Here is a 12,192-nt window from a genome sequence, read left to right on the forward strand (position 1 = left end):
TGAAATAATTGCCAGCTGCACCTTACAAAACAGCCACAGACTTGCAAATATATCTTAATTCAGTTTAGAAATGACCCCTTGACCTGACTTCTGCGGCAAGACATTTTGCATTGAATGTTTCCCCTTCATATATTCAAAGCTCAAGATTACAGCCGTGGGACTTTGGTTACAAAGTATCAATATCACTGCAAGAAATGCATTCTTTCTCGGAACTGCATCACCACACTCCAGGCGTGAAGTGTCCTGTAGCAACATTTAATATTGAAACTTTGTAATAACCGCCCTGCATCCCTAATTTTGCATTTTCCTAAAATGTGTAGAATGTGTGCCTGTTGCTGTTCTCTAATGTACATCTGGCAAATACTTCAGTGCAGTTTAAAAACAATGTACGTAGAAGTGCCCCTTTTAGGAGTTCTAGTGAGGTTGTGCTTTCACCTCAAGAGGAGCCCTTGGTTTAAAAGGTGAGGTTGGACTGTCCTAGGTTGTTCCAGTGACATTGTAAGGAAAGTATAACTGTAGCAGATGTTTCTCTAATAGAATAAAGCTTTTTGTGATATTTCCCAGATTGACCTTTTACAATTGACCTTTAGTCCTAATTGGCCTAATAATAGTGGTCCTAATTGACCTTCTACACAATTGACCTTTACCTTTATTTTACTTTTTATATATATGTGGGGGGTGGGTTTGGGGTAATAAATAATATAATGGGATTGGGTAGGAGGTTGCAGGGGTTTTTGGATTGAGTGGATGGTTGCAGGGGGTTCCCCCCTCCCGCATATATGTCCTAATTGACCTTCATTTCACAATCAATTGTGCAGAAGGTCAATTCTCCTGCGATCAATTGTGAAAAGGTCAATTAGTATACATCCCTTTTTGTGTCATGGTCACCTGTGCATTGTTCCAGGGGAAACTGGTGTCCGGGGGTCCAGGGGAAGCCACTCGCTAAGTGATGCAATCCCTGGATACAGTATATGGAGGGTCACCGCAGCGCACCCCAGTCTTCCTTGGGTGCCCCAAGAGTACAACCATTATCGGGAACGGTGCATTATGAAATGTGAAGGAGGCCGTCCAGCAAGGGAATTAGGGGTCAGCGCTACTCCACAGAGAGTCATCATTGTAAAAGCAGCCCAGAGAAGGGTGCATAGCCTTTTCCTGCTATGCACCATGTGTCACCGTTACCAAAACTGATATGGCTGCCTCCCTCCATCTCCAGGTCTTTCCGGGAGGACCTGGACAACCTACTCTTCAAAGAGCATCACACTAGTCACACTACTCAATCCTACAACTCTGCATCTGAAACCTTCTTCCAATTCCAGAGCGCCCCCCACCTGCAGCTCCTGCTGCCCATTCCCGCTTCCTCCTCTTTACCGCCACCCTGCCTGTAACCTCCTAGGTGCAATCCTGTTGTGCAGTGCTCCATTGCTTCCAATCTTGGTGTATGCTTTATAATTCTAAGGTATACCTACAGAGGGACCAAAATTGTGATTGGATAAGCAGGAGCTAAAACCAGCTCTGGGGTATCGAGCATTAACCAGTGACAGGAGCTACCACTGGAGAATGAGGAGCTAGTGCATAGCCTTCCCCAAATCTAACTACCACATAGGATGCACACTATCATTTTGTCCCTTATGTATGAGCCATCATGCTTTAAATGCTGTATAAATGTGTGCTACTGTTTATAGTTTGTTCCAAATAAACAGAGTTACATTCATATCAGTGTTTTTGTTTGGCATCGGTTGGCCTGGGGAGCTAACAGTGACTCCTGGTAGGTATTGGTGTGACGGTAGCCAGGCTGGTCTAAGCTACAAGCAGGTGCTAAATAGCTACCAGCTACCTTCACTTTCGAAATCTGCCTACATACAGAAAAGCAAGTGATTAGGTCAAATAGGCCACTATGTGTGTTGGGCCAGTTGGATAGAGAAAGATAGATTAGAGATCCTGCAAGAGCCTGCCTAGACACTGGAGAATACCACTGACCAGACACTGGTGGTATCTGCAATGTCACCAGACTTAACTAAAGACTTTTGCCACGTGGAAGAAAGATGGGGCATGGAAAGAAATCCTACCCATGAAAGGGGGAATAAATAATCCCTATCCAGAACAAGAGGGTAAGTTTCACTTCTTGCCCTTGTAAGCACAGGAGAACTGGTATCATATGAAGGCCAAGACAAAGACTGAGACTCTGAGTGAGTTTAAGGGTGCCTCCCTGTGCATGAAAGCCACAGTGCCTTGCCTCCTTGATTTAACCCCTCCTGTTTTTTCTGTGTCTTTCTCCACTTAGACTTTCACTCTGTCTTCCTCCTCGTCCTCCTCTTTCCTCAGGTCTCTCCACTCCCTCCTCCGGTCTGTCGAATTTCCACCTCCTCCAGTTACTGTCCTCCTCACCAGCTCTTTCGACTCTGCTTCCAAATCTTTCATTAGCGTCCTTTTCAAGTTTTTCCACTTTAGTTTCCCTCCTTTCACCGTTTCCTGGCATCCTTCTATGTCTGGTTCTGCCCCTTATATTTTCTGCTCATTCTCATCTTCCGTCCTCACTTGCCCTTCTTCCCCACTCCAGGCGGCACTGCTTTCTGCCTTCGAACACCCAAACCTGGCGCCAAGTGGATGTTATTAAAATAATAGCAGTTGGTGCTCTGTGGGGGACTGCCTATGCTGCACCATACTTGCCGCAGTGCTTCAGACCCTGAGCACAGGGATTGGCTTTTCATATTTGAATTGTCATTCACAGTGGATTCTGGTTGGTCTATGCTCCGGGCCACGGTTCCCTGGACCTAACTTGCAAGAGGGTGGTGCACTCTCATGGATCTTGGATTGTTTCTGTACAGCTTCCACCTTTGTTTCCTGCCCGCCCGCCTCCACTCTCCCCTGTCCTTTCACCCAAGAACTCTCCTTCCCTTCTTATTCCCCTCTCAAAATTCTGCCAGCATTCCTTGAACTCCTATCCGACTACGAGTGTCTCTCCCCCCCTAGCTCGCAAGTTGTCACCAGGGAATGATGGAGAGTCAGTTGTGAGCAAAACCACTGTTTGATGCCAGGTGGTGGGAAGCAACGGGACCCTGCTCTCTTCCATTCACCCATTGGCCACACTGCCTTTACTTGGGTCTCCTGAACATGAGTCGTAAGCCAAGATAACTTTGATTGTGACTCCTATGGTGTGGTGGAGTAAGGAGGATGATACTGGGAAAGCATTTTGGGCTACACACTTACATTTTAAAGAACAAAAACCTCTCTCGCTGCCTAGCTCTAAAAGGGTTCTCTCTAACAAATAACTTGGGTGCTCGTCGTCAGGATGCAAGTCAAAAACCCCAATGTCCACTGTCCAAACCAACTACTCTATACGTGCCACTGTTCAATAAACAGAAAATGTTTAACCATTTGCTTAACAGCACTCTCAGGAGGATGACTCCCTTCTCCTGGTACAATGAGCCAGTATTAGGCGGAGTTCACATCAGGCTCTTGCAATAGGGTCTGTTTTAGACCTGGAGAATGACTCGCTTCTCCGGGTCTAATTGGATTATTCCTGAACGACTGTCCCTTGATAGTCTTTTGCACAAGCTTTTTAAAAATGTCTTAAATTAATTCCACAGACTACTCTTGATCAGTTGTTTACTGTTTTATCAACTGTCTTCTTTATTGTTATTTCCCGCTCATGGTTTCTTGAATCTTGAGCCAGCCCTTGCTTATTGTTGGGGAGATTACTCCCATACAGTTCCTGAGCTCTCTGGTCTTTTACACTCTTGATATCGTCACTGCTGTGATGAGGGTGTTCACTCCCAAGGCACTCTTGGCTTTGCAGGTCACTACGACAAGGAATATCACTCCCATGACTTCCTTGACTCTTAGTTCTTTGCATATTATTATTGTGATGTTGGGAGTTCGCTCCCGAGGCACTTTTGGCTTCCCTGGATGTCACCACTGTGACGAAGGAAGACTACTCCCAAGGAATACTGAACTCTGAGGTTGCTCCAAACCCCTACCGGTTCTCCCACTATTTCCATTATCTATGATGCATCAGGCTGGGTTGCTGGTTCTTTGTGGGTTGTTGGGTTGCCTCGTGCCACTTCAGCATCTCCTGTTTTCTTCACTCCACTCCCAGCTTCGTCCTTGCGGCTTTGCAGAGACTTGAGCCACACGGTTCAGACACAGTTGCTGGACCACACGGTCCACCTCCCTGAGGTCCCACCACCGCTGTCTCTTCTTCCACTCTAAAGCCGGTCGGAAACTTGACTCCCACTGCAGGGCTCTACTGACCTTCCTGGACAATCCCCGCGACAGGGGATCACCATGTCTGCAGTTTCACATTCCCATGTTCTAACTTCCCTAGCTTCCGGCTTCTCTCCTCCTAGTACGTCTTCAGTCTTTACTTTATATAGCAGGCTCCACCACCGCGTAACATCAAGATCTTGGTATCTTGCCTTGGATATTGTCTTTATGCCTCCTTGGGCCACCTCGTTACAGTATCCTCCGTATTTGGCCAGGGAGCATTTTGTATCACTCCTCTAATCTTCACAGTATTGTCATGAGATGTATTAGTAGGTTTTACAGAGAAAAAAGAAAGGTTTACCTTAACATACAGTAGCTCTGTCAGACATGCTCCCTACACATCCTAGGGATTTTGGGGACTCCAGGGTAAGAGGGCTAGGGAGTTCCTTCATGGAACGGGAGTCCTTGTCCCCACGAGGGGAGTCTTCCCCCTGGGAGGTCCTGCATTCTGCCACCCCAAGGGGGAATATGGAGTAGCAGCCTCAAGTCCTTAGCCTCACAGGGAAGAGCTCCCTCTGGGGAGAAGTGATGTCCTCTCATGATTCATCACACTCTCCAGAGCAACTTTTAGCAGTCCTAAGCACTGGTTGTTTCAAAGAGCATTGCATTCCCACTGGACCTTGTTGGGAATGGGTGTTTGGGAAACTAGAGTCCTGCCATATGGTTTTGCATGTTGGAGATGTGGGCTTTGGGGCAGCAGGAGGATCCTACTGTAATGATTCACTGACTCATCACTTCTCCCTGAGGGAGAGCCCTTTTCCATGAGGCCAAGGAGGTGAGACCGCTCCCCGATAGGCCCCCCATGGTGGTGGTATAATGCGGGACAATCTCATGGGGAGGGATTCCACACCCAACCACGAGGTAGAAGGTTGACCATCTAGGGTATAGACCTTATGAGAACATCACCTCCCCACCCATCTGGCCTCTCCTTCTAACCTTGTTGTAGACAGAAGACCTATGTGCTATTATAAGGCAGACTACCTCAAGGTCTGGGAAGTACTGAGACGAAGAAGAACATCAGGAATATAGGTAATCTAAGCACTGGGACGAGGTGGGGCACAGGAACAGTGAAGAGTAATACCAAAAGAGAACTGCAACAGTATAAACATCCACGGAGGTGTGGTTCCTCCTACATAATAAAGACCAAAGAAAGACCACCTGTCAGGGAGACACAGCCAAAAAGGCCAAGAGACCGTGAAGCCCGGGAAGCAAGAAGGAGACGCAGAGAAGGCCAGGATGGAGCAGAGAGCAGTCTACTCCCGGAGACAACAGTACAGTTGGACTCCTTTGACCGACGGCATCCAGACGGTAACTAGAGGCTGGCAGATGGTGATGCGAACGCACTTTGGTCTAAGGGCCGGGCAGGGTCCGCGAGGTGAAGACCCTGAGATGCCTGCGCAACACACAGAGTTAGAGAGAGACCGCAGGAAGATCCGGCCACGCATCCCGAGCACAGGCAATGTAACGGGAGAGGCATGGGGACCGGTAGGGGCTGCAACGTGCAGGAGGCAAAAAACCTGCATGGATATAACGATCAGGACTATTCCATTTGTGTCAGTACTTGGCAAGTGAGGCAGTCAAGGGGACAAAGAGAAGGGAAGGGAAACCAGGATCAGGGACCCAAACCAAGCGGAATAAGAGTCCTCTGCCTCGTGGCAGTACTTTGCAGGGAAGTGAACCAAGTGGGCCCAATTAAAGTAGAGAAGATCAGGTAACGGACCCTCCAAACACTCAGTTAGATATTGTAGGTGTCAAACCTAGTCAAGAGAAGAGCAGGGGAAGCCATTCCCCCTGGTTGTAAGAGACTGTTTTCTGATTACCAGGAAAAGGGAGTCATTCTCCTGGGAGGAAGGTCCAGCAGGCCTGGGGAAGGCAGTCGTTCCTGCAGGCTAATTAGAGACTAAGGCCAAATGCCCGGAGAAAAGAGGCGTTCTCCTGGCCCACAAAGTAAATATTGTTTGGAACTTTTCAACCTGGGGAAGGGAGTTATTCTCCCAGTCTATCTGAGACTGATCACCAGGAAAAGGGAGGCATTCTCCTGGGACCAGAACAGTACTGCTTAATTCTTTATTTTATAGTATAAGGGGCATAGGTAAGGTTTTCTTGACGAAGAATGGTGGACACTTACTTTAACAGACATCCTGTCAGTCAGCTTAGATCTTCAGTTGAGGCAGGGAAACCCCTCTTAGGAATAGGGAAAGATAGGTTTTCTCTTGCTTTATTTCTTCAAACAAGTATTTAGCCCCAACCATGCCACCTTTGTATCAGAATCCTTCTTCTACACCCTTACACTGCCCACTGTTCTCTGGAATCTGCAAGCAAAAAGGGGTAAATCCCCCATAGGTTTAGGGGCTTCAATCATGTAGGTAGACTTACCCAGAGTTGTCTGTCTTCCCCATCCCCAATAGGTGGCACATCCTGTATCCATCTACAATGATTGGCTTTCTTCACTTTAGGTTTGATATCACTGATCGCAGTCACAGGTCTTTTCCCTCCCACAGACCCAATCTCCTGCAGGGTACCTGCCTCGCCCCCCTTAAGGTGCCTCCGGGTCCTGTAGGAGGCTATAGAGTGAACTAGAGCATCTGCACTGGTGCCCTTCCATAAATCCTCTTCTGTTAAGACCAGGTTTTTCCTGGTTGATTCCTTTGCTATCAGGAACCTGCAATGACAGTGCCTGTACGTCAGGCAGGATGAGACCAGAAAGGCATCTGCAGTGAGTACGGTTAAAAGCCTGGATGCTACCCGCCCAGCCACCCTGAAAATTGACTCTTTGCCCCACGTAAGTTCCACACTATTCCTCCCTCTTTCTGATTATAGCTGCTTTTGAATGGTAATCTGGGCCCACATGGACTGTGTTCCTCCGTGCATTATTGGGGCTGGTTCCCTCTTTGCATTGACCATTTTGCCCTTCACCCATGTTCAAACTGCCACCTGTCAGCCTCCAAAAAAAGTTCAGAAAGTCTAAACTATGTGAAGAATGGCTGCCAGTTGTGAAGGGAGTAGTGAGCAGTGTGAGGCCAATCAAGTGTTGGTGGTTTAACTGTCATTGCTGGTCGGTACATTTCTGTCCCTAGGATAAGATGAGTCTTTTCTGTTCCCTCAGTATAGCGAGCAGTCAATTCAGCCAACACCATTTTAGTTACTAAACTATTGAGAACTCCACAATCACAGGCCACTCTAGAACACAATGTCTAGTTCACGGATTAAACCAACCATACAAAATGGGCCAGTAACTCACAGGGAATAATAGATAACTCAATCCTACTTGATGGGATATGTGTATAATGCTGTGCTAAGTCAGAGATGGGAGGGAGACAACTGGACATTTTGGTTCAAGTCTTGGCTTTATTAAACGTAAAGAAAATCCTCACCTGGACCTATCTTTATGGTGGAGATTCCCTATTCTACAAAACAACACAGTGCTTATCAGGGCGTCGTACAATCACAACCAGTCACCTGCCCAAAGCTAACTGGCCCTACCACTAAATAATAGAAAGACAAACTTGGACACTTATAGAAGTGGGTCTCCTTCCCCGTTTCTTGACCTCTGATGGTTGGTGAGTGACCCCTTAAACAAATATCTAGAGAACGTCTCTCTTGAACTCCCAGGTTTCTTGTCTTTGGATACAGTACAAACAAAATTATATGTTCCTGAAGTTTCCCTCATAATCCAAAAGGAAATAATGTTCCTTCTTAGCCGACTAGGTTTTAGCTGTCTTAAACGTACTCTACAGTTCCTCCACAAAGCGCTGCTGAAATCTAACAGTTCAATACTGGGGCAATAAGCCGAGCCTGCATGCCATTAGCACAAGTGAGGGCCTTAATTAAGGCCCTGGGGGCATTACCTTATGCGGTAATGGCCCGCAGGCGAGGCGCTTATTGCCATTAGTACCCCGGCCCGTTAGACCGGAGTACTAAAGGATTTTTTTTGTCTGTTCCGAAACACTGCAGCGTTTCAGAACAGGAAAAAAACAAAAAGCCGGCCGGGGAAGGGAAAACAAAGTCCCTTCTCCCTTTCCATGGCAGCCATTGAAAAAATAGGAAAAAAGTAAACAAACAAAATGGCCACCATGAGAAGGGACTACATGTAGTCCCTTCTTACTTTCCATGATGGCCTGTCGCAGATCTGCAGCGGATGCGCTGGGGACTGAAGTGTTCCCAGCACGTCCGTTATCGAAATGGACTGAAAAGAAGGTAAGTGGGGGTGGGAGGGCGGTAAAGGAATTCTGCGGATGGGGGAGGGAGATGACTCACCTGATTTCCCGGCGAAGGGAGATGGTGGCCGCAGGCATTGAGGAGGCTCAGGGCAGCAGGTTTACTGTGTGGTAATGCCCGCATTCTGAGCCTCCCCATTGGCTGGGAGGCCGCCACACACCCCTCGCCGGGTACTAACAGGGAGTTTCTTTGTATGTTAGAATCTAATAACTTACTGTGCAGTTTATTCATTTCCTATTGGATATACCAGCCTATAAATAAAAATAAATGTTTTTCTCTTATTACAGTCCAGAAATATTTTGGAGCAATATTTACTTACTATATTAGAAAGGCACATTGAAGTGAAAACATTCATTGCCAAGCGCATACAATGAATTTTACACAGAACTGTAGTCAATACATTGTTAAAATGCATAGTACAATTGGAAAGTCCCATAAAAGGTGTAACATTTCATAACCAATCATTTACAATGTGACTCATTTTCTAGGTAAGTGTGGTCAATGTTTTGTTGACCGCTGATAAAATGCATATAAAAACACAAGACAAATACATTATAATCCATAATTATAGTGCAAGTCTAAATTGTTTAAATATCAAGTATGAAATATGCTTCATTTTACAGACAAGGAAAATCGGTACATTTTATCCTCTAATTAAAGTTCATAGTCTTCACCTGAATTCTATTAATCTCTCATATCTTTCACTTAAAATGTGTTGACCTGAATCCAATATCTAATAAGTGCCATATCTGATATATACCAGACATGGCACTTATTATCTCTCTCTCTCTCCCTGTCTCTCTCTCTAACTCTCTCTCTAACTCTCTCTCTCCCCCTCCCTCTCCCCCCCTAGCTGTTGCCGGTGTAACATATGCCGTTCTAGTATAGGTTGAAGGTCAATATCGGTTGGTAATTCATAGGGTCACTTCTGTCCCCCTTCTTAAATATCGGAATTCCACCGATCGCTTACAGGAAGGGGACGTAGGTCCCTATGGCTTATTAATGGTCTTTGAAAAGGCTAAACGTATCCGATGGAATGAGAGGTATGCCCACTATAAGAACAATATCTAAGTTTCATTGATCACATGGGCCTCTTTGGTGTGTGCCATCAATCACTGGGGCCTCTATGATGTGACTTTGTAGACTCGTAATTGTCAACCTCGTTCTATTGCAGAGTCCCTGTGATGGCATAAGATTGCGTAGTAGCAGAATTACACACCTACTTTCAGTTTTAGCTTGTGAGGAGGCATTAGTCTTACAGCGTTTCGCTCTTTAGAGACTGAAACATTGAGCCACTATTTAACTGTACATTGACACTGGAACTGCCATGCCCTGTGTGAAGAGAAGTGGGGAGGGAAAGAAGGAACTTCCAAACGTTTGCGATAGTGGAAGGTGAAGGTGACCACGTAGAACCATGCTCATTCTGTTTGTTGAAATGGTAGCTGTTGAAGTGGGTGCACTTTGCCATTTGGACAGCAGAGGGCAACCTAACACTAAAAAAGTAGTGTTTTTATATATATATTACACTGCCAGGGATAGTGGCAGTGTAGTTATGGTTAAGTTGCTGTTTCCATAGGAAGAGCACTTTTTGGGCGGCTTATAACTTTGCTCCCCCTGGACGAATCCTCACCAAACTTTGCAAAAAAAAGTATATGGCCCACTCTGAATTATTTTGCAAAGTTTGGTGAGGATTCGTGCAGGGGGGGAAAAGTTATAGGGGGGGTCCCAAAATGTCTGTTTTTCCCATTCAGTCTAGACTGAATGGGAAAAATGTTTTGCTCGCGCCTACAGCCCAAACCGCTGGATGGATTTTCACCAAATTTGGACCAGGAGCAGCGGCTTGGTCCCGAAAGCATGCTTTTGCAAATTTGGTGAAAATCCGTCCAGTAGTTTTTTTAAAAAATGACCAACAAGTAGGGCAAAAAAAATTAGTGATATCTGTGTTTGGTCCGCGGACGGACTTCCCTGTTCGCTCCGCAGACAGGACAGTGATTGGGCCAGCAGCTTGCGTGATGTCCGCGGACATCTGACGTGCTCTCTCATTGGATGCAGTGAAAGCGTGCAGTGCATCTGGCTTCAGAGACGCCCGCCATCTTTCTTTCCCGCATGAGAGGCTTTGTCAGGTCAGCAGGAGCGTGTCTGTCTCCTGTTCCTCCCACCCCCGCTCATGCCCAGTGTCTGCCCCACCCCCCGCTCATGCCCCGTGTGTCCTTCCTGTCCCCCCCACCCCCGCTCATACTCCGTGTGTCCCCTGTTCCTCCAGCCCCCCGCTCACGCCATCGCACACGGTGGCCAGCGGAGGGCCGAGGAGTGGGATCTGCCGCACGAACTCATGTCCGTGCGGCATGTCTGTGTTTTTCTTTGTCCCCCCCACCCCCCGCTCATGCCTCCTGTGTCTCTCTCCCTCCCCCCACACCCCCTGCTCATGCCCTGTGTGTCTCTCTCCCTCCCCCCCACCCCCGCTCGTGCCCTGTGTCTCTCTCCCTCCCCCCACCCCCGCACATGCCCCGTGTGTTTCTCTACCCCCCCACCCCTGCTCATGCCCCGTGTGTTTCTTTCCCTCCCACCCAGCCCCCGCTCATGCCCCGTGTGTCTCTAGCCCTCCCCCCACCCCCTGCTCATGCCCCGTGTCTCTAGCCCTCCCCCCAACCCCTGCTCATGCCCTGTGTGTCTCTAGCCCTCCCCCCACCCCCTGCTCATGCCCTGTGTGTCTCTCTCCCTCCCCCCACCCCTGCTCATGCCCTGTGTCTCTCTCCCTCCTCCCACCCCCGCACATGCCCCGTGTGTTTCTCTCCCTCCCCCCCACCCTCGCTCATGCCCCGTGTATTTCTCTCCCTCCCCCCACCCCCGCTCATGCCCCGTGTGTTTCTCTCCCTCCCACCCAGCCCCCGCTCATGCTCCGTGTGTCTCTAGCCCTCCCCCCAACCCCTGCTCATGCCCCCTGTGTCTCTAGCCCTCCCCCCCACCCCCTGCTCATGCCCTGTGTGTCTCTAGCCCTTCCCCCCCACCCCCTGCTCATGCCCCGTGTGTCTCTCCTCCCACCCCCTGCTCATGCCCTGTGTGTCTCTCCCCCCACCCCCCGCTCATGCCCCGTGTGTCTCTCCCCCCACCCCCCGCTCATGCCCCGTGTGTCTCTCCCCCCACCCCCCGCTCATGCCCCGTGTGTCTCTCCCCCCACCCCCCGCTCATGCCCCGTGTGTGTCTAGCCCTCCCGCCCACCCCCCGCTCATGCCCCGTGTGTGTCTAGCCCTCCCGCCCACCCCCCGCTCATGCCCCGTGTGTGTCTAGCCCTCCCGCCCACCCCCCGCTCATGCCCCGTGGGTCTCTAGCCCTCCCGCCCACCCCCCGCTCATGCCCCGTGGGTCTCTATCCCGCCCACCTCCCGCCCACTCCCCCCGCTCATGCCCCAATCCCTCCCCCCCACCCCCCCGCTCATGCCCCAATCCCTCCCTCCCCCGTGTCTCCCTCGTGTTCCCCCAACCCCCAGCTCATGCCCTGTTGTGTTCTCTTTATACACCCCGCCTTCCCTTTCCATGGTGGCCATCTTGGTAAAAGATTTTCCTTCCTGCACCAGGACGCTGCAGGAGCCCCGGTTTGGGAAGAAAAATCTTTTTTTTTACCACCTGGGTTTCCCACTTTGAGGAACTAAAATGCTAGTGGTCTTCATCTATTGAAAAGGATGTTATGGTGATGTTGCACTAATAAAAACCT

The 12,192-nt window shown here is 48.9% G+C and overlaps 1 protein-coding gene across 1 annotated transcript in view; it reads left to right on the forward strand.

Annotated features, from left to right (window-relative positions):
• The window catches only part of LOC138453536 (alpha-1-antitrypsin-like protein GS55-MS), a 137,787-nt gene that overhangs the window by 99,812 nt on the left and 25,783 nt on the right, over positions 1 to 12,192 (forward strand). The window lies entirely within an intron of this gene.

Source organism: Ambystoma mexicanum, chromosome 4p (assembly GCF_040938575.1).
Source record: "Ambystoma mexicanum isolate Mex_15411 chromosome 4p, UKY_AmexF1_1, whole genome shotgun sequence".
NCBI lineage: Eukaryota > Metazoa > Chordata > Amphibia > Caudata > Ambystomatidae > Ambystoma > Ambystoma mexicanum.